General features: G+C 37.2%; 1 pseudogene; it reads left to right on the top strand.

Moving 5' to 3' along the window:
- Positions 1-6,445: 6,445 nt before the first annotated feature.
- LOC149026374 (uncharacterized) lies at positions 6,446-19,678 on the top strand (annotated as a pseudogene).
- The last annotated feature ends 236 nt before the right edge of the window (positions 19,679-19,914 follow it).

Consider the following 19,914-nt stretch of genomic DNA (forward strand, 5'->3'; position numbering starts at 1 on the left):
AATAGCAATCTTAGCTTTATTTTGAGCGGTTATTGTCTGTACTTTGTTGACCTTGATACCTGTGAACAGAAACCTATAGTAAAACTTATCATCCGTGTCAGAACCAATATAGTGGGTTCTTGTGACGGCTTACTTTATTTATACAGCTGATGATCAAATTGTATTGCAGGTTTTTGTTCACAGATATTAGGGTTGACAGAGTACAAACAATAACTACTCAAAATGAAGGTAATGTTGCTGCTATTGCTTGCAAAGGATCAATTAAGGTGCTTTTGGACAAATGAAAGATCAGTTACAAGAGAACACTAGGGTTTGCACATCCACCTAAATCTTGCAAGACTCTTGACTGAAAGCATTGATAATATTTGCTTATGGAATCCTTCTACTAGAATGCATCACAAGCTACCCATTATCCCTTTCGAGTTTCCAATATTTATCTTTATCCATTTCATTGTTTACGAATTTGTTACGATCCCAACACTCAAGATTACAAGGTTGTAAGGGTTGTGCAATCTTTTGTGAAGGGTGGACAACATGTCTTACCACCTTAGCTACACGCGCGTACATGGAGTCTTAGCAAATTCTGCTCTTCACTGGATTGCAAAGCTCTAGTTGGAACTTGAAATTGTCTCCAATTTTGTGATTCCTTTTAACCTTCAAGATGAGAAGTATTGAGAGGTGACACTGCTCGACTTTGTGGATAATAAGTATCACATGCATGTTGAGGCTCTTGGAGGAAAGTTCTCCTTGAGTTGTAACTTCTTCCATGTCCATATTAAGATTTTGGTGATGGGGGATTATGGAGTGAGGGATTCTTGGATGAAACAATTATCCATTGAGCAACCATCGGACATAGAATATTTTCATTACATCAAACCTATATGCTACTAAAGGGAGAAGTAGTTCTTGCAAAGGATTTAAGTTCGTTGGTCCTGTTTAACCCCTGTACACAAAGGGCTATGAAGCTAAATCCTATTGGTGTTCCAAATTCGTTTGATGCAGATATATGCATTCAAATCCTTGTTCCACTCAATTCCAAAGATGGAACTGTGACGAACAGAAAAGAAAAAAAAGAAGGGGAAGCAGAAGAAGATATAGAATAGAGAGCAATGGTAATACTTTTTTTCTTTCTTTTTCCCCTCATGGGTTTTGGCAACAGTTTTTTGTGTGTGAATGTTTATGAAAAATGTAACATGGTATCAGAACAATGTTCAATGTCGTTGGCGGAGGGTTTTTGTGTGTGAATGTTAAATTTAACGTGGTATCATAGTAATGTTAAATGTCGTTGGTGGAGTGTTTTTGTGTGAATGTTTATAATAAATTTAACATAGTATCAGAGCAAGGTTCAGTGTCGTTGACGATAATCCTAATAGTTTTAATATTATTGTTAGCTTTCCTTTAGGTATTATTTTAAAGGATTTCTATATTTGTTGGGCTCCTAATGGAAGATGTGATGAATTTTTTGTCAATCATACTACTTTGGTTGCATCCGTTCTTACATGAATGAGAGAATACTAAAAGATTTACAGAAGAAGTTTTCTTTATGTATATAAGGCCTTTCAAGCTTTTTTATGATGACCGAAGGATAGAGAGTAACGTTCTCTTATAATTTTATTTTGTAAGCTCAAGTAACAGAATAGTGGTTGAACCTAAGAACTTCATATTACTTTGGTTGCATCCGTTCTTATATGAATAAGAGGATACTAAAAGATTTACAAAAGAAGTTTTCTTTATGTATAGAAGGCCTCTCAAGCTTTTTTATGATGATCGAAGGATAGAGAGTAACGTTCCCTTATAATTTTATTTTGTAAGCTCAAGTAATAGAATAGTGATTGAACCTAAGAACTTCATACTACTTTTGTTGCATCCGTTCTTACATGAATGAGAGGATACTAAGAGATTTATAGAAGAAGTTTTCTTTATGTATAGAAGGCCTTTCAAGCTTTTTTATGATGACCGAAGGATAGAGGAGTAATGTTCCCTTATAATTTTATTTTGTAAGCTCAAGTAACAGAATAGTGGTTGAACCTAAGAACTTCATACTACTTTGGTTGCATCCGTTCTTACATGAATGAGAGGATACTAAAAGATTTATAGAAGAAGTTTTCTTTATGTATATAAGGCATTTCAAGTTTTTTTATGATGATCGAAGGATAGAGAGTAACGTTCCCTTATAATTTTATTTTGTGCTCGTTGATGTGTTGCCTAGACTTCATCTACTTTTGTTGCATCCGTTCTTACTGAATGGAGGATACTGGATTTCGGGTTTTCTTTATGTATAGGGCCTTTCAAGCTTTTTATGATGGCCGGCATAGAGGGTAATGTTCCCTTATAATTTTATTTTGTGCTCGGGTAGCAATAGTGGTTGAACCTAAGAACTTCATACTACTTTGGTTGCATCCGTTCTTACATGAATGAGAGGATACTAAAAGATTTACAGAAGAAGTTTTCTTTATGTATATAAGGCCTTTCAAGCTTCTCTATGATGGCCGAAGCATAGAAAAGTAATGTTCCCTTATAATTTTATTTTGTAAGCTCAGGTAGCAAAATAGTGGTTGAACCTAAGAACTTCATACTACTTTGGTTGCATCCGTTTTTACATGAATGAGAGGATACTAAAAGATTTACAGAAAAAGTTTTCTTTATGTATATAAGGCCTTTCAAGCTTCTCTATGATGGCCGAAGGATAGAGGAGTAACGTTCCCTTATAATTTTATTTTGTAAGCTCAGGTAACAGAATAGTGGTTAAACCTAAGAACTTCATTCAATGTGATATACTTTCATAGTCATCCTGGAGCCGTCGATTCTGATGTGAAAGGAGAAGCTGTAGTTTTTTTAGTTTTAGATGTTTGTTATGTGATGAGACTTGTTAGCTGGAATTTTCGATCTAAATCATTGTTTCTTGATTATCGTAGTGGTTTTTAATATATACATGTATAGTGGATTGATCTTATGATCTGTTATTTATTTCTTTACTTTGCATTCTCAATCAGGAGCAAAGATATATGCATTTAATAAGCTGAATCTTATTGGTGTTCAAAATTCTTTTGACGCAGATATATGCATTCAAATCCTGGTTCCACTCAATTCTAAATATTGAATCATGATGAACAGAAAAGAATAAAAAGTAGGGGAATCAGAAGAATATATAGAACAGAGCAATAGTAATACTTCTTTCTTTCTTTTTCCCCTCATGGGTTCTGGCAAAGGTTTTTTGTGTGAATGTTTATGATAAATTTAACATGGTATCAGAGCAAGATTCAATGTCATTAGCGGAGGGTTTTTGTATATGAATGTTGAATTTAACATGGTATCAGAGCAATGTTCAATATCGTTGGCGGAGGGTTTTTGTGTGTGAATGTTTATGATAAATTTAACATGGTATCAGAGTAAGGTTCAGTGTCGTTGGCGATAAATCATAATAATTTTAATATTACTATTAGTTTTCCCTTATATGTTATTTTAAAGGATTTATATATTTATAGGGCTCCTAATGGAAGATATGATGAATTTTTTGTCAATCATACTATTTTGATTGCATCCGTTCTTACATAAATAAGATGATACTAAAAGATTTCCAGAAGAAGTTTTCTTTATGTATATAAGGCCTTTCAAGCTTCTCTACGATTGCCGAAAGATAGAAGATTAACGTTCCCTTATAATTTTATTTGGTAAGCTCAAGTAGCAGAATAATGTTGAACCTAAGAAATTCAATCAATGTGATATACTTTCATAGTCATTCTGGAGCCGCCGATTCCAATGTGAAAGGAGAAGTTGTATATATATAGTAGTAGTAGTTTCTTTTAGTTTTAGATGTTTGTTATGTGATGAGACTTGTTAGTTTAATTTGTTAGCTGGAATTTTCGATCTAAATTATTGTTTCTTGATTATCGTAGTGGTTTTTAATATATACATGTATAGTGGATTGATCTTATGATCTGTTATTGATTTATTTACTTTGCATCCTCAATCAGGAGTCATTCTAAGTCAATCCATATATTAGTTAAAGATTAATTAAAACTAAGAACATACATTACTACTGATATAAACAAAGAATTAAACCAAATTCTTTAGTCCATATATGATTTTTGTTATGAATGTAATTTGCTAGTATCCCAATTCTATAAGGAGACTAGTAGTGAGGGGGAACCATATTAGAATTTAGCTTCTTGTGAAATTCTTACTATTTTCTATATAAAATTAATTATAAGGGAACGTTACTCTCTATCATTCGGTCATCATAAAAAAGCTTGAAAGGCCTTATATACATAAAGAAAACTTCTTCTGTAAATCTTTCAAAGTAGTATGAAGTTCTTAGGTTCAACCACTATTTTGTTACTTGAGTTTACAAAATAAAATTATATAAGGGAACGTTACTCTCTATCCTTCGGCCATCATAAAAAAGCTTGAAAGGCCTTATATACATAAAGAAAACTTTATGATTTTTATATAAATAAAATTAAAATATTAAATGTAATTAATTTTTTTTGGTATTGTTTAAATGTAATTAATGATCCATGAATTTCGGTGTTTGAAATGTTGAGACTCGAGTTTGAGTAGTTGAGAGTTGAATGTTAACACGTTTAAAGGTTTAAGTTTTAAGTTTTAATTTTTTAATTTTTAAATTTCATTTAGTTTTATTATTTTAAAATTTAAAAGTCTTAATTGATAACTTAACTCTTAAGTCTTAATCTTAATCGTTAACTTTTTAATTTTCAAATTTCATTTAGTTTTATTATTTTAAAATTTAAAAGTCTTAATTGATAACTCTCAAGTCTTAATCTTAATCACTGTTTTACCGTCTACACATGATAGAAAAATCTAAATTCTTTATTTTTTGAGGGGGGAGGGTGGTTTGGATCAAGCTAATGCCATCACTTATCATTGGATTTACTTGGAGTCTTCATCCTATCTTTTGTAGTTTTGTGTGTGAGAAACTAGGATTTGGAGTTGAGGAAAAAATAAAAATAAATTTCAATATTGATTTTTAATTTAGTCCAAACCGTTAACTAAACCGAATTCAAACCATTAGGCCAAACCGTTAGTCAACCCGAACCCAAACCGCACCAAACCGAAACCACACCAAACCGTTATCTTTTAAATGGGTTGGTTTGGGCTGGGGTTTTTCGGCCATAAACCCCTCCAGACCGCACCGTTGACACCCCTAAGTGGAAGTAACGGATGGTGATATTTTGCTTCATTGGCATTTGATATTGTGGGATCATAAAGAGACCAAACGGTCCGGTACTTTAAATTGATTTTCTCATGGCATGTTCTTTAGCAATACAACATTCTCTTGAAAAAGTTATACATTTACTATAGAATTTTATTTAGTCTCATGATACTACTCTTGCCCTCTTTATATTTCAAAATTCATTTATAGTAGATTCGGATGTAATTTGACAATATGTGTTAGATCCATCCATCTTTTAAAGAGCTCGTAAATTACTTTAAAACCTTGCACATTGCTTACTGCTTGAAAGTGTATGTGATTTGAAAGATCTAGAGAGCCTTCCACATTAAGTTGCTAGTTTGTGGGTTTTAACTGAGGCATTGAAACAAAGTTATTCGAGAGAAAAGACAGGATGAGAGGAAAGCTAGCCCTTGAACTTAAGCTTGTCTTGTCGGGCGACCAAACACAGAATCCAATGTATTTGTTTTGTGCTCAAATGATTTAAATGGAAGAAGCAGTCCGCAATGACTACCAGATCATGCGAACTGTCTATAAGTAAGAAACGTGAATATGACTCCATCGTCTGCAGTGACTGAACTGGATGTATGTGTACTTTAGTTGTTATTCAAAAATAACCAAAACACTCAGCTTTTAGTACGACCCTTATTCTTTGCCTTCTTAAAGATAGAAGCTTCTTCGATAACTACGGGGGAGTGTGCAGTGCTACGGTGTGTTTTAAAGTGATTCCATCATGACCACCCCGTTTAATTATTTTTTTTTCCATTGGATTTCATTGGTGTAATTTAAAAAGTAAAGAGAGAATACCGAAACGAATGATCACCAAAAGTGATATCACCAATGATAGCTCACTGTACATTAAATGCACACCACTGAACCAACACTCCTTTGTTTTCTTCCCTCTCGTATACGCCTCTCTTTCTTTCTCTAGAACCAAGCTTTCTTGCCAACTTGCAAACTTGTAAATTTTCTCAGCACTCGGTAAAGGTCGCTGCTCCACCACGCTCTTTTCTTAACAGCAAAAGAAAAGGCTTCCCAACCTTGTTCAAGGATGTAGTTACAAATCATATAAAAGTAATAAATACAGTAAGGTTGAGATTCTAGATAATCCGGCCGGTGCAGCTGGTGAACCGGAATTGGCCGCCTTGGCTACACGCCTTACGCATCATACCTGAACCTATCAATGTCTGCTGGAGGCATAACAGGAATGTGGGTTTTTCATTCCCCACCGCCATATATTTTATGTATAAATATATGCTTTTAGCGCTTGGATTGTGCAGCCCTTGCCAGTTACGAGAGGAAACATGGAACCATGAGCTGTGTAGTGAGGCCCTAGTTGTTGAAGTAAACATGAAACCAGAGTTGTATGAGGCCGTAGTTGAACGTAAGTCCCTAAAAGAGGGATTCGCATCATCAGAGCTACTGAAAGTAACGCGTCAAGAGAACACAATCCTTCATGTTGCGGTACAAGCATATGCACTACTATCATGTATTGGGGAAATATGTGATTTATGCCCATCACTTATCGGACGAGCAAACTTGGATGGCGATACTCCACTACACATCGCTGCAAGGGGAGGCCGACATGAAGTGGTGCAACAGCTCATCAGTAAGTTCGAGGATATTGAGAATGGTGGATGTGGATCCTCTTCGACACTCCTCGAAATGGTTAATTCAAAGAAAGACACTGCTTTGCATGAAGCTCTGAAAAACTATCACCTATTCGATGGGAAATATCAGGGGGAGTACCTGGAGGTGGTGAAGACTCTGATCAGTAAGGATCCACAATTGTCCAACTTGATCAATGGTGCCGGTGAAAGCCCAGTTTTCATAGCTGCCAGAGAAGGACTGCTCGATTTCTTGAATGCAGTCTTGAATCCTTGTTGCTCAGAATATGGTGGCCCAACCAAAATGACGGCTTTGCACGCTGCAGTTCTTTTAGGGGAAGGAGGTAAGAGTGTGTATATATTTCTTCATTTCTAATGTGCAGGAAAGGAAGAAAAATATTCCCTAGCTACTTTTTTTCATTAATGTTTAGTTTTTTTGGGTATGCCTGTGGACGTGCACTTGCATCCGTGCACACGTGTGTTTCTGATGTTTGGCTTCAGTGACTGTGTAATAATTGAATAGCACAGAGTTGCCAATGGTTTGGTGTGTCCGTGTCCGCCCTTGGGCTGTTCCCCCCCCTGCGTTTGTTGTCCTCCTTGAGGCGGTATTTTGTTCCTCTATTTGGTGGTTGATAATTTGATGTTGAATCTCAATTATCTTTCTAATATATATATTTTTTAATGTTTGTGTTGTAGTTTTCTTCTTTAATGAATGAAGTACCTAAAAAAAAAAAAAAAAAATTGATCTACTCCTGTTTTTTTTTTTTTTTGTTAAAAAATTGAATTCAACTACCTGTTTAAAAAGTACCCAAAAAAAAAAAATTCAAAACGGGTGACCACCAAAAGTGATCTGAACTATTGGAGTGCAGTGCAATTGAATTAGAACCCATGTTTGTGTGTGTATGCTTGTGTATGTCAAATATAGAGAACTTTCTTTCTATGTAGTGTAAAGAGCGCAGAAAATTAATTAATGTATGTTTCCAAATCTTAGTGTATACATTCAAGAAAATTGTTCGATCGCTACTAATTTTACTTTCCCTTGGATTTAGGAGAAAAGAAAGGAGTAAAAGACTTTCATCTCAGATTTAAAAGGAAAGAAAGGAGAAAAAAGAGAAACAGGTATGTACTCAATTTCATGTCTCAACTCTGACAAAAACGAAAATTTGTTCTCCCAATTAGATAAATTCTTCTTTTTTTCCTTTGGGTACATAAACAGGGCTGAATATATTAGATATCTTACCAAATGGCTTTAAGTAGAAGGAGATGTGAAAATCAAACCAAAACCATTTGTCAAAATCCTTTTAAGATCTGAACTTTGGGTAGCCCATTTTTCCTTAAGAGGATAACATGTGAAGTTTTCCAAGATGCTGACAAGTCATTGCTTTCATTTACAGCTTTAGAAATCATGGAAACCTTAATCAGCAGAAAGCCAGAGCTCATCAAAGTAGAAGACGATTCCGGGCGGACTCCACTTCATTATGCTGCAAACTTGCATTCTGATGGCAAGATCAAGAATTCCCATGAGAGAGTTAAGATGTTGCTGATTCAGAAAAGAACTTGCTGGCCGATTCAGATATTCTCAGTGATCGTATATCAGTTGTGTATCACCAAGACAAAAATGGGGTGACAGCTCTTCACTATGCAGCTCTTAGAGGCAACAAAAAATCTGTGGAGGCAACGATTCAAAAATTTCCAGATTCCGTCGAGCAGGTCGATAAGAGAGGTTGGACCATGCTTCATTTTGTGGTTCAATCTCGCAGTGATTCTATTATCAAGTCTCTATGGCATTCAGAAATGCACTTCATTTTAACAAGGTGTATGGCGAACAAGGGCGACATGGATGGAAACACACCTTTACATCTTGCTGCCAAGATTTCGAACCTTGATGCGTTGAGATTTCTAATGAATGAGTGTCAAGCGGACAAACGAGCTCGGAACAAAGACAACTTGACCGCTTTGGACATTCTTAAAGCGAAGACAATCGATGATGTCTTGGAAAAGGTGACCTAAACTATGCAATTAATTAAATATATCAATTGATCGTGTCACGGATTAGCTAATCGCCATCAAAGTTGAAAAATCTCCTAATTATGATGAACAATTTTTATTATTTTTTTCCCTTGCAGAAAACTCTTATATACAGTTTGAGTAGTAAAACAGGAAAACTCTCAAGTCAAGCACCAAAGTTTGAGAACGGCGACCAAGAGAGACAGAAGACCCTAATAATGAGGAGAGTGCCAAAGAAGAAAAATGAAGACCTTGGCCAAGTACGTGAAATCCAGTTGTTGGTGGCAGCCCTCATAGCCACCGTCTCCTTTGCAGCTACTTTCACAATGCCTGGAGGTTACCACAGTGATGGCCCAGACCAAGGCATGGCGACTTTAAGCGCAAAAGCAGGTTTCGTAGTGTTTGCAATAGCAAACACATTGGCGATGACATTATCAACTTCTGCTATTTTTATCCACTTCAATGCTACCACCACAAACATCATCGATTTTTCCACAGATAAGAGCTGCTAAATTCATTATCCTTGCTAATATTGGGATGTTAGTTGCTTTTGTGACAAGCACGTACCTGGTATTAGCCAACAACCGCCCACTTGCTATCTCCACAGCCATTGTTGGCTGCTTGTTTTTCCTTGTTGTAGGGGGTAAAATATTTAGTAGTTTTTTGAAGTACTGTATGGATTCTGAGTTCCTCAGTACCCTTCTTGTGAGGATAATTATTTTTCTGAGGGAATCTGTGTTGAAATATTTGCTATGTTGTATTATTTTGCCCTTTTTACCATGCATCCATTGCGTGTCCTATGTCATGGACAAGTGGCACAAGTATGAAGAGCCTGTGGAGGAGGGAAAGCCTTTGCAAAGTTCTGTAGAAGATACAAAGTAAAGTTTGGGAACTGCATGCACCTCTGTTATATGTACATCTCGTTAGTATTGCATGCTTGTAAGAGTTTGTTGAGTTATGTATGGACGTTTTATGTATTAAATAATGAAGCCTGGCCTTTTTATGAGTTCTCATGTATAATCTTACTGCTCATGCATAAGATTTCTATATATTTTGGTATCAATGAAGAATTTGTTGGAGTTTCATGCAAAAGCAATAGTCCCACATTAGTACTCTGGTTTTACATGTTTGCTTTACTGTCTTCCATTCCTCTGCTGCTTTAAGGTGATAATAGAAATCATAGGGAGAGAACAAGCCAATCGAGGCGATGAAGCCATTGCAAAGTTTCTTTGAGAAGTATTTTCAAATGGTCGAGATGCAATTTGGAGTCCAAAAGGCATCCCGACCGACCACTGTTGGGATGCATTGGGCGCCAGTGCATCTCCACCATTGAATCAAATGTGTTTATATGGTCTTATTTGCATGCGTACAATCTCTAGAAGCAGTGAGTTGCATGTATCAAGCAGAGTGAACCTATGAAAAGAAAAGTTGAACTTTTCATTTCGAATAAAATAAATCATAATTTACCGATAATAAAAAAAGATTTGAATCTCTGGGTCTGCAATTATGGGATTTTGCTGGGTGCTACCTAATTAATGCCCAGCACCTGTAGCAAACACTCAACCATTTGCAATACAATGTTGTGCATTAATTGCACCGTAAACCCGCAATTATGGCGAGATCGCATTTAGATTTACCCCACAAATAAATTTGTTTAGATTTGTGAAACTGTGTATTCTGCAATCATAATGAGAACTTTTTTCTCCGTTGACAAAATTATGTTGAATTTCAACACCCCAAAAAAAAAAAAAAACTAGGGTTTAATTTTGTAAAATTGAAGTTCTAAAATACTTAAATGTAAACTGAAAAAAACAAGTACATATATTGTCTTTTTTATTAGAATTGTTAAATTGAAATCCTCCTATTTTACGATTGTCCTAAAAATTATTGCTTGTCCTTAAGTTGGCTGTTTTCAAATAACTATAAGGGCGCCAAATGCAATGAGTCATATTTTTTCAATAAAAAATAACTTTGGCCAAACCTTGGGGTCCAAATGAAGTCAAATTAAAAGAGGTAGAAGAAGCGAACACAATATTAAAAGATTCAAAATAAACAAGAAACACTATAGATTCAGAAAAGCTGCAAGAAGTTATATTAGATCTACAAAGCTTACATGGTTTCAAGTAGGACAAATGGCGAATCGACTCTCAGAAAATTAGGGTTCGTAGCTGAATGTACCTTTGGATCTTTGGAAAAGTTTGAAGAGATTGTCAGATAAAATGGCCCTTAATCGTGCGTCCACATGAGTTCTGAAGCTGTAATATTGGCGGCGAATTTTTCTATAATCTTCCGAAGACCTGAAAATTTTATGAGAAGGAAAACCTTAATAAAAGCGAGATAGAACTATAAGAAGAAAATTGATCTTTTTCCAGTGGGTGTATTTTGTGATATGAGAAACATTTTTTGGCAGGTGAAGGTGAGCAGCGAGATTATCTGACGAGTGTGGAAAAAAAAAAGAAGAAGAGGAAGAAGAAGAAGAAAGCAAGATTGTGCACCGGAATCTCCCTCTATAAATCCCGAGGGGTTTTACAATTGCTAGGTATGAACAAGGAATGGGTCCTACCCGAAGAAAAGAGAAAAATAGTGATGGAAAGTGATGAAGAGGTAAGACTAGGAACAGTGAAAGCTAGCATACGTGATACACATGGTAAAGCTAAAGGGTGCTTTATTTTCTTCATTTCGGTGGTAATGACAATTGAAAGCTGCACGCAAGGTGGTTCGTTGGATTGGTGAGACTAACATTTCTTGATGAAGCAATTGTGAGTAATGAGAGCCTCCGACTTCCAACTTCCAACTCTTGTTTATATGAAATATATCCATCTTCTGAAAATAATCAAATGGCCCAACAAGTAATGAGAGCCTCCGAGCCGTATCCAGTCCAGGAATTTTGTTCCCAATATTCTGCAAAACCACAACAGGAAAAAGAATTGTTCCTGTATCGTTTATGGGGACAAGACAGAGAGCTCAGAGGAAGAAGAATTTTTTTTTTTAGTAAAGGGAAATTTCATTCTAAAGAGCAAGATAAGGATGGAAGTCCATAGTAGAAATTGGCCACTCAGTCTTTCTTGCTAAAGTGAGAGCCCTCTGAGCTAAGGAGTGGGCATACCCATTATACTCCCTAGAAATACATTCAAAAGAACATGAAGAGAAGTCGCCTGTGAGTTGGATGATATCTTCAACCACCGGGGCTCCAGTGAGAGGGTAATCCAGTTTGTTAGAGTTGTGAAGAAATCTAATGAGTTCTTCGCAGTCTGATTGGAGATGCACTTGAGACACATGACAATGAAGAGCAAACACCATAGCCGCTCTTTCAGCTAGAGCTTCTCCAACAAGGATCTGATCGAACACCATATGTTCCGAGATTGCATTCATTACAATTCCATTTTCATCGAAGAGGATGTACCCCACACCCCCTTTAATATTCCCAGGAACTATAGAAGCATCACATTGAATTAAAACACAATTGTTGTCCCTAGCTTGATCTTCAATATGTTCTTGCACCCTACCAATATCATTTCTGTTAGTTGATAGCTCCATACCAATAGCTTCTAAATACTCTACCGCAGCATTGTGAGCCTTGTTGATCACTTCTTCAGGGAGCCAAGTCTTCTTGTTATAATATTCTTCATTCCTTGCTATCCACAAATACCAGCAGAAGGGAAGAAAGACAAGCTGATCAAATAATATGAAAAGGCAGTGGTTAGGAATAAGCCTGAAATCATGGCGAGTGTGAAGGATATGCCATCCCGGCAAGAGAGACCACCGCCTGGTGGATTTCCTTCAATTTGTTACGCTCGTCGAATCCCTAATACGGGCCAGGCCCTATATGCGTTTAAGAGGGTAAAAATGCATATTTTGTTGCAGTCTTTAAATGAGCATATGACATATAACAGAATCTTATGGTTCACTGGGCACTCCTTGTCCTTGGAGAGGAGCCGAACCTATGGAAATGATGGGGGAAAGGGGTGAAAGTATGCAAATTCAAATTCAAGATTTCTTTTAGACTCAAAGCCTTTATATAGATGACTATCATTACTATACTAGAAACACATCTAGAAAGAAAACTACTTATGGCCCTAGGCCGAAAGCTTATCCATTTATCTAACAAATAATAAAAACGAAAAAAAAATATGGAGGGCTTATCCGGTTTTTACCGTGCTGGTTCTGATCTGGGTCTACATGAAAGAAGGTTTTGGTCTGAACTATTATGGAACCAGCTCAAAACGGATAGATGAAAAACCAGGATAAACCAAAACGAAACCTATGCCGAGTCACTAACATGATAAATTGATAATAAAAAAATAAAAAAGGGTATTTGTTATTGGCAAATTCTTTTTGATCGTTAGAGCCAATCCAACCTATATTTCCAGTGTTAAAAAAGCACCAGTACCAAAAGAAAAAAAAACACTAAAATCGGTTTAAAGTCCTAATTTTTCCAAATTAATTTGGATTTAAACGAATTTGATTTTTTTTCTTTTCTTTTTAACTTAATTCTATATTGTATTGTCCATACGAAATAATAAAATATCCATATTGTATTAGCTCATTTACTAGTTTGTCATGTCAATTATATTAGATGCTAACTATACCGACTGGCGATATATAAGGAAACAAGCATAAATAATACAATTAATTTTTAGAATTGAGCATTACCAAATTTTCAATAAGAAATATAGATACATGAAGTTCAGTCAGGGGTTTGGGGCTGGTTCAGTATGTAAAAATTAACACGTAATGGTATGAGCTTAAAACTCTCTTTTTTCTTTTCTTCTTTTTTATTATTTTATTATTTTTTTAGGCCATAGATGAATTCTTTTTCTTTCTTTTATATGAAAAAAAATAAAAATTAGACTACCCAAAAAATTAAATGTTCAAATTAGAAACCTATTTATGTTAGATTTGGCTAAGGATTTTTAGCCTTTTGCTATGCCATTCTCACGTCAATGTTTCCTGCAGAGGCATAAAGCTTTTAAATGAAAAATGGGTTGACAAGCAAACTCTAAAAGCGCCAAATCCAAATACGGACCATTAGCAGAACTTTGGTTTCAGTTTGATTTTGAACTGGTATGATTTAGGGTTAGGTTGAGTATGGTTTGGATTGATTTTGAGATCATTATCAATTTGTTATCAAGTTGTTCAATCCATTTTAAATTAAAAATTATATTTGACCCTTGGATCTTCTCTTGGGTTTAAGCTCAAACAAACCAACTTCTTCAAATCGGATTCTAACAAGTTGGATTTTTTTAATGGTGCCGTTCAGCCAATGGGGCTCCAAGGAGTTGGACCTATTCAACCATAAAACTGAAGGTTTTACGATTCCCAATTCATATCTCATCCAAATAACCTTAGATTGGTCTGTTTGGTAGCGTCAATTTTATTCGTTTTCAATAGTTTATACCCATAATTTTGTTATAATTGATAAGAAAAAGAAAGTTTATACCTATAATTGACACCCCTATGAGGACTCATCTTCTTGTTATGGTCAAACTTTGGCGACAAAAAGAAGAAAACCAAACTTCTAGTTGTTCTACAACCCCTCCCCGCCAAAAAAAAAAAAACACTTCTCATTCATTCTTTATTTATTATTTTTTTTCTTTTTAAAGGTATGCCTTTTATAAATTAGATTTTTCAATTCTCTAGAATGTTTGCTCAGGCTTTAGTGTATGTTTTGATGACCCACCTTCTTAGGTTTATATATTTTTATTTTTTTCCTAAGCTCATGCACTTCTAATTTTTTTATTATTTTTTTTCTCTTTTTAATATTATGCCGTTTATAAATTGGATTTTCCAATTCTCTAGAATGTTTGTTCATGCGTATGTTTTGATGACCCACTTTCTTAGGATCATATATATTTACTTTTTTCCTAAGCTCATGTGTTTCTAATTTTTTTTTTTCACTTTTAAATTTATGTTTAGTGTTATAATTTTGGAATTTTCAATTGTCTGCAATATTTAGTCATACAATAGTGTGATTGGCAAGTTTACCATGATTTTCTGCTATATGCTCTTAGTCTGCAATGCCATGCATATTTTTTGAATATTTCAGAAAGCTTTGGTTGAAGGGTTTATAACATCCTGCCATTTGAGACTTGGCAGATTAATATTTTAAGATGAAAGCGAGCAGTAATTCAAGAAAATCTATCAATTTACACTCAGCTCTTGCTTCTTCCTCTCCATTTTCTCCAAACATAAATCAATTCAAGAATAATGATTTTCATTAAATAAACCACAATGATAGAGATTTCTAGGAAACAGTAATAAACCCATGATCATTGCTGACCGAAAAGGTAAAATATGCTTGAAGGAATCTTGAAAACTTTCTCAGTTCGAGCTTTGACGGCCTTCAGAGAAACCTTTTAAGAATACGAATTTCGGAATTCCAGCAGCTGCGGTACTTCGGTACTTGGGAACTTGATCGTTGTTTGCAACTGGAGATCCTCTCCGCGACTTGACGAACTTCTTGATCCGAAGATCAATTTTGAATTCATCCTGACACCGGTAAATAGAGCTGAAACGATCGGGCTTTTGAGTTGAATCCGACGAGGTTTTTGCTGTGAATTTTAAGCTTCGGTTGTATAATCTTTTGGTGAAAGTGACACACCAAGAGCCGTAGAGGGTTCTGAAAGTTTCGAACCCCAGAATCAGAATTGCGAAAGACTTACGAACTGAAATTGAGGTCCATTAATGACAGACGAGGATAGAACATCACAAAAAAGTTTTATAACGATCGTTGGAGCTGTCCAGCTAGGGATCGATTGATTTTCGAGGTGCAAAACTGAGACTAAAATTGCCTGAATAATTTTTCAATTTACGGTTGTTTAAAGGGGAAAATGGTGGCGGCGGTCTTTTTATTATTTTTTTTTCTTTTTAATTTTTATACTTTTGATTTTCGGTGGATGATCAATTTCACATGAAGGTTGGGTTCTTGGAGGAAAACTCTCTTTGGTTTTAATTGATTTTTTTCCGTCCAAGTCTTCCATTCCTCTTCTGCTACAGTTACAGAGAAGTAATAATTAAGTAGGCAGAGGGCGGGAAAACTGTCGAGGAGACAAACCCTTCGCAAATTTCTGCAGAATAAATGGGACAGTACTCTTGAACCCGGTTCGCTATTGTCAACTAAAAAGTCTAAAACTGGGCAGGTTGTTAGGTAAATTTCGCCCACTATTAATGTTAGGTACATTTGTGACCTCTCATTATCTATTCATTTTTCCGCTTGTTTTTGTGGTTGCTTTGTTTTTACTTTCCCGTGCCTTCTTTTTATTAATTCTCTACCCCCATAATCTCAGCCCTAAAATCCCCTCTCAAACCCCTTGTCAACCCTCTGCTTTTCTTTCGTGGGTTGTGATTTTGGGGCCTCTTGGGTGGGTTTACTCTCTGTCTCCCCCCCCTGTTTGTTTCTCTCTTTTTTCCCTGTCCTTCTTCTTGGTTTGTCCTGTTTGTCTTGTTTTTTGTTGAGTTGTTTCCCTGCTTTGCTTTTGCTTGCTGTTGCTGCTTTTTTCTTGGTTTTGTTGCGTTTGCTGGTTCCTTTTTTGGCACTGTTCTCCTGTCCTTCCTGTTGGTTTTTGTGGTTTTTCTTTCCCCTGTTCCTCCTTTTTCCCCCCTCTCTTGTCCTGCCCTGTGTTGGTCGTCTTCCTTTCCGGACTCTTTGGAGCTTTTTTCTTTTTCCTTTGCTTTGCCTTGGGTTCTTCGGCCTTCCCTTCCGTTTTATCCCTCTTCCTCTCTGCTTTTTTTTTTTTTTTTTTTTTCCTTTGTTTGTGGTGGTCGTTGTTGCTGGGCTTTGTCTGTCCTGTGGGCGCCTCTGTCTTTTTCCGCTTGGCTCCTTTTTCTTTTCATCCTTTTGTGGGTCGCTTTTTTCTTTGGGGTCGTTGGGTTGTTTCTGTTTGGGGTCTGTTTTGCGTCGTTCTTTGTTGTTTCTCTTTTTTGGTTTTTTGTCCTTGTGTTTTGTCTTTTTGTTCGGTGGGTCCGTGGCGGTGTCGTCGTCTCCCCCTGCTGTCGTTCTTCCTGGTTGTTGGTGTGGTTCTGTCTCCGGCCGGTTGTGCGCTGGTGCCGTGTTGGCTGCCTTGGTTCCGCCTTCGCCCTCCTGCCTTTCTGTCTGCTGGGTTCGGTGTGCTGGGTTTTCTTTCCTCCCCCGGCCCGGCCCGGCCTTTTTGTGTGTGTTTGGCCGGCTTGGTTTGCGCCCTTCCGTTTCTGTCGCTGGCTGGCCGGTTGTGTGTGTCTGTGTGCCGTGTTGTTGGGCTGCCGGTTGTTGTGCCGTGTTGGGGTCTCTGGTCCTACGCGTTCATCTCGTCTCTGCGTCGCGTCGACGCCTCCTTCTGTTGCCGTCGTTGCATCGGACGACCAGTATCAGGGCCTCTTTTGGGGGTTGTGTTTTGCCCTCCACTTTCGGCGGCCTTGGTGGCGTCTCCCTCCTCGCTGCGGGGGCCTTTTCGTGTGGCTGCTCTCTGTTCCCGGTTTGGTGGTGGATCCTCTTCGACCTCCTCGATGGTTCTCGGCCCGCTTTGCTGGCTCTGCTTCCCTTTCGTGGGTTTCGGGGGGTCCTGGGGTGGTGGCTCTCTCGGGGTCCCTTGTCCCTTGATCTGGTGCCGTGGCCCGTTTTCTGCTGCCGGGGGCTGCTCGTTTCTTGTGTGTCTTGTTCTTGTTGCCGTTGGTGGCCCCTGCGGCTTTGCCGCGCGTTCTTTTGGGGGGTGGTGTGTTTTTTTCTTCTCTCTTGTGCGGGGGGGTATTCCCTAGCTGCTTTTCATTAATGTCTTTTCGGATCACTTTTGGTGGTCAATATTGAATCCGATCACCTGCTTTAGTTTTTTTCTTTTGTGTTTCAGTGGTGCAGTTCAAAAAAAAAAAAAAAACCAACCAAACCCAAAACCAAAACGGATGACCACCAAAAGTGATCCGGGAGATCAGTGCTGCGCAATTGAAGCAGAACCCATGTTTCTGTGCGTACGTCAACTGTCAATTAAGGATAGAAAGCTTTCTTTCTATGTAGAGCTCGGAGTGCAGGAAATTAATTAATCTACGTTTCTAAATCTTAGTGTATATATTCAAGAAAATTAATGGATCGCTACTAATTTTACTTTCCCTTGGATTTAGGAGAAAAGAAAGGAGAAAAAAGAAAGAAACAGTATGTACTGAAAATGTCTCAACTCTATTAAAAACGAAAATTTGTTCTCCCATTGGATAAATTCTTTTTTTTTTCTTTTCCGTACATAAACGGGCTGAATATGTATATTTCTATATCTTACCAAATGGGTTTAAGTAGAAGGGGATGTCAAAATCAATCCAAAGACCATTTATCAATCCTTATATGGTCGGGCGGGTGGCTACTAACTGATCGGTTCTTTACGATCTGAACTTGGGTAGCCCATTTTGCTCAAGACGATAACTGATACATGTGATTTTCCAGATGCTAACAGTCTTGCTTTCATTTCGTTTTAGAAATCATGCCTTAATCAGCGAAAGCCAGAGCTCATCAGAAGACGATTTCGGCGCTCCACTTCTTTGCTGCCTTGCATTCTGTGACGATTAGATTCCCTGAGAGGTTGATGTTGCTTGATTCGAAAGGGTTGCTGGCGGATTCAGAAATTCTCAGTGATCATACATCAGTTGTGTATCACCAAGACAAAAATGGGATGACAGCGCTTCACTATGCAGCTCTTAAAGGCAACGACAAATCAATCAATGAGCTGATTCAATGTTTTCCAGATTCCCTCGAGCAGGTCGATAAGAAAGGTTGGACCACGCTTCATTTTGCTGTTAAATCTGGCAGTGATTCTGCTATCAAGTTTATTACGACAAAGCATAAAAAAGGGCGAGTCATTTCAAAGTTTATGGTGAACAAGAGCGACAAGGATGGAAACACACCTTTACATATTGCTGCCAAATTACCAAACCTTGATGCATTGAAAGTTCTAATGGATCTCCCTCAAGTGGACAAAAGAGCTCTGGACAAACACAACTTGACCACTCTGGACATTGTTAAAACGAAAAGAATCGATGATATCGTGGAAAAGGTAACCAACATAAACTATGCAATTAAATATATGAATCGACATGTTAGGCATTAGCTAGCGACTATCAAAAGATGAAAATCTCCTAATTATTATGATGAACAATGTTTTTTTAAAAATTAATTTTTTTGCAGACAACTCTCATAAAGAATTTGAAGAGTAAAACAGGTGTAGTCCCCAATCAAGTGGCGAGGATTGCAGATAATGAAACCCAACAAGGTGGAGAGTTTAAGAATGGCGACCCAAAGAAGACCCAAGACCCTGAAGATGAAGGCCAAGTGCCAAAAAGGAAAGCTGAAGACGTAGACCAAGTACGTGAAATCCAATTGTTGGTGGCAACCCTCATAGCCACCGTTTCTTTTGCAGCTACTTTCACAATGCCTGGAGGTTACAACAGCGATGGCCCAGACCAAGGCATGGCGACTTTAAGTGCAAAAGCAGCTTTCATAGTGTTTGCAATAGCAAACACATTGGCGATGACATTATCAACTTCTGCTATTTTTATCCACTTCAATGCTACCACCACAAACATCATCGATTTTTCCACAGATAGAGCTGCTAAATTCATTATCCTTGCTAATACTGGGATGTTAATAGCTTTTGTGACGAGCACCTACCTGGTATTAGCCAACAATCGCCCACTTGCTATCTCCACAGCGGTTATTGGCTGCTTGTTTTTCCTTGTTGTGGGGGGCACGCTATTAACTAGTTTTAGTAAGTACTGTCTTGGTCCTATATTTTGTAGTCCGGTCTGTTGTGGATGTTTGCTTTGCTGTTGTCTTCCACTCTTTTGTATTTTCAAAGACCATAACAAGAAGCCCGAGGGAGAGAAGCCTCCAGAGGAGACAAAGCCTTTGAAAAGTACGTAGTGCAGAAGATAACAATGTAAAGTTTAGCTAGGAACCACACTTCTGTTCTTGTGTAGATCTCTTAAACTATTGCTTGTAAGAGTTTGTTATGTGATGTATGGACCTAGTTATGTTAATGTGTGGACGTTTTATGTATTAATTAATAAAGTCCTATTTATGAGTTCTCATACATATAGCCTCCTCAATGCTCATGCATAGATTTTAACACATATGAACCAGTTTCAGCGTGAGGGAAT

This window comes from Hakea prostrata, chromosome 2 (assembly GCF_041222555.1).
Source record: "Hakea prostrata isolate BN-2017 chromosome 2, UWA_Hpros_2, whole genome shotgun sequence".
Taxonomy (NCBI): domain Eukaryota; kingdom Viridiplantae; phylum Streptophyta; class Magnoliopsida; order Proteales; family Proteaceae; genus Hakea; species Hakea prostrata.